Raw genomic sequence first — 3,624 nt, forward strand, 5'->3', positions numbered from 1 at the left:
TTTGTAATAGTATCACTACTAAAAAAATGCTCATTTTCGACCTAAAAATTTCGACCACACTTTTGGTCGAAAATAAATCGACCACGGGCGGTCGAAATTTGAAGAATTTAATTTTTTATAGAATTTCGACCACATCGGGTCGATTTTTTAATAGGAAAAATGAATTTCGACCACGTGTGATCGAAATTAATTTTTATACAAATAATAAATGGGAAAAAACATTTTATACATAATTAAATTATATATATATATATATATATAAAACAATTAATTAAAAAATAAAAATAAAAATCTAATTTCGACTACATATGATCGAAATAATTAAATCAAAATCGATCAAATTTAACTTAATTATTTTCGACCACATGTCGTCCAAAATTTCAAAAGATTTAGATCAGATCTGGATCTAGTCTCTTTAATTTTCTTTCATTTTCCCCCTTCTCTTTCACTCTCTTCTCTCTCCATCTCCTCTCTCTACCATCCCACCACCCGACTGCCCCCACCCCCTCCTTAGACGGTCAACGCCACCCGCCGCCGCCGCTTTTTTCGACCAGCAATCGTCGCCACCAGACGCCGCCAGCTCAGGTATTTTTTTTTCTTCCCCAATCTCATGAACACAACCCCCAAATTGAACTAGTGCTCAAACTTATATTTCAATACCATGTTATCGATATGTGTAATTTGTAGTTCTTGTATTACTTTTCAAATTTACAGACAAAATGGCGTAAAGGGTAGTTGTCAAAGTTGCCACTCATAATTAGAAATTCTGCATCTTTTTCTATATATAGCTGAGGTTATTGCTTCATTGTAGTTTTTTTTTCTTTTCTTTTGGATTCTTTTTATCTAAATTGAATGTTATAAGTGGTGGAATGAGTTCCTTCATCAGAATCTGTGCTTGGGTTGTGTGTAATATAACCAGCTTTTAACTAATATGGAACTATTACTTGAAGCAAACTGATTAAGTTTCGAAATTATCTAGAAAATAGTAGTTAGAATCAATTTCACTGTCCAGAAGAAACATACCAACTTTAAATGTTTTTTCACTATTTGGAATTTATGAAGTTAGAGTTGAAGATGGAATTGTGTTTGGTTATACTTTATGCAAAGGAGAGAAGAGAGCACTTTATTTGGAATTTATGAAGTCGGAGTTGGAAAACATGTTTGGAGCACTTCTCCAAATTTGAAATCCAACTCCAAGTTGGATTTGGAACTTTTATAACCAAAAACATTGAGTTTGAAATAAAGTGAAAAACTATTCTGGAAAAAAAGTGAATAATTCTCATGGCCAAACGGCGGCCACTATCATTCACTCTTTAGATTTGGTTGAGTTGGGTTAAACTACGGGTTATATTTGGTGGTTATTGATCATTATCAACACCTAGTAGGATTGTTCTGTATTGTTCGCTTTATGCCTATTTTGGGAAGATGAATCTTGTTACGTTTTTAGTATTTTTCTGGACTTTGCTTTCTTTACAGTAATATTGGACCTTAGTTTTAGAACTTAAGCGATGGCATGTTGAAACCTTTGAGTTCTTAACATGGTTGTTTGAAGCCAAATAGTATTAGGGATCAAAAGGATTACAATTGATGATTAGATCCAATATTTCTTGATTAGAAGTACCAAACATCACTATGCATAAAAATCTTTAGAACTTGATCATTTCCTTTCTTATTCTTACTCAACTGCCTTGTGATTCTTCTCGATATCTTGACTGGCAGGTCATTTCTGAAGAGATGGATATGACAAAAAAGAAATATCTTAGAGGTGAAGGAACAGATTTGAAGGTACTGAAGTTTGTTAAGATTTATAAACTTTCTTTTAACTCAAAACTTTGATGCTGGTTAGTTTTTCTTTTCCTTGATGATCAGATGTTAAAGAGCTACTTCTAATAATTTGCAAGCATTGAAAGATAAAAAATTACAGGGTCAGCTTGCTGTGAAAGAAGATTTGTATGGAAAATCTGCAGCAGCTGCCGCGAAGGCTGAGAAGGTGTCTTTCAATTTCATTCAATTTCATTTTCAGGAGCATTGAATTTGGGCATGTACTGCTTGTTTATCCATTTAAACTTGCAAGCAGAATTGTGAAATTTAATATGCTTCATCCCTACCAACTGTAACTGGTTTTGGTCATTACTCAATCTTTTAGACTTGAGATTTTGCTCAGATGATTCTTTGAATCTTAGTAAACGGAAGCCGGTGAAGATGAAAACTTTAGTTATTATGCTTTATCACAGAATTTTGAAATAGTCAAATAGTTATGAAATGTTTGATCTGATGCATTCATGCTATATACTTCATTTCATACTCAGCTTTCTCCAATAAGAGAGGTGGTGGATATTCTTCTGTTTGTTTACTTTCAGTTCTTTGCCTATCTTCGAATCTTCTCCTTGTTTTTCATTGTGCTTTGAATATTTAACCAGTATGAATATTCGATGGTGATTTATATGATGATGAGTCTGCATTATCCATCTTATTACTTTTTGATGACAAAGTGAGGCATTGGTGCTGCTCTGCTGTCTATGATTTGTTTTTATGTTTCCACAGATTATGGTTTATGTAGCTTCACATCAGTTGTTGACTTGTATTTTGCAGATTTTGGTCCTTACACTCTTGAATTCACCCCTAGCGGTCGCTACATGGCTGCAGCTGGACGAAAGGGTCACATTGCTATTGTAGATATGAAAAACATGAATGCCATTAAAGAACTACAGGTACTTAATTGTTTTTTAATTTATTCTAGAAAAAGATTATATAAAACAAGCGTATAGATGTTATTGTTATACTTCGTAAAGGTGTCAAGGATCTTACTTTGGGAGGTTTCAAGGTTGTCTGTCGCACATAATAATCCATTAACATGGGCTATTCTTCGCTTGCAGTTAGATGATTTAGTATCATTAATTTCAATATCACATATCAAGCTTAGTTTATCGAATGAAGAAGTCAATTTAAAGCGGTGTCTTAATGCTGGACTTTCCTATATATGCAACAAACAATGGAGCCTTTCGTCGATACCCGTCGGCCCTTGAAGTCGTAGGTGCTGCTGATGATGATAGGGCAGTTGATCCTAAGGAGTATGAAGCTATGAAGCATCAAGTTGACCCGCTAACAAGAACACTTAATTCCTCGGAGGCCAGGATGTTGGGGAGGATACGGATCATGTCTCTAATACCGAACGTTGACCTTTTTGATTAGTGTGCTTTTGGATTCTAATTCGGCTATGTTTAAATGGATATGTATATTACGTTTAAGAGTTTGAATGTAGTTTTAATTCGAATTAGAAGTACTTTTAATTTTAAGATGTTTAAGTGGTTGAACGTAGTTTATGATGTTTAAGTGTTTGAATAGACAATGTTTGAGTATTCAAGTGTTTGAATATTGTTTATGGTTGTTGTGTTGCATTGTTGATGAATTGGATGACTGTTTTGGTTGATAAATTTGGTTATTTGAAAATTGGCAAGTGGGATGTCAAAAACAGGCAAATGCTGGAAAAAATATTCCAGATTTTTGACCACAGGTGGTTGAAAGTCAGCCCAGATATTTCACAATTTCGACCACATGTGGTCGAAATTGTACCAAAAAAATACAATTTCGGCCACGTGTGGTTGAAATTTAGCAATATGGTTG

The 3,624-nt window shown here is 34.0% G+C and overlaps 1 long non-coding RNA gene across 1 annotated transcript; it reads left to right on the forward strand.

Annotated features, from left to right (window-relative positions):
• Positions 1-426: 426 nt before the first annotated feature.
• LOC132606793 (uncharacterized) lies at positions 427-3,396 on the forward strand. Its single transcript, XR_009570078.1, has 5 exons — positions 427-585; positions 1,720-1,785; positions 1,870-1,990; positions 2,593-2,711; positions 2,877-3,396. It is a non-coding gene; the product is annotated as an uncharacterized LOC132606793 (long non-coding RNA).
• Positions 3,397-3,624: the final 228 nt, after the last annotated feature.

Source organism: Lycium barbarum, chromosome 8 (genome assembly GCF_019175385.1).
Source record: "Lycium barbarum isolate Lr01 chromosome 8, ASM1917538v2, whole genome shotgun sequence".
Lineage (NCBI taxonomy): Eukaryota > Viridiplantae > Streptophyta > Magnoliopsida > Solanales > Solanaceae > Lycium > Lycium barbarum.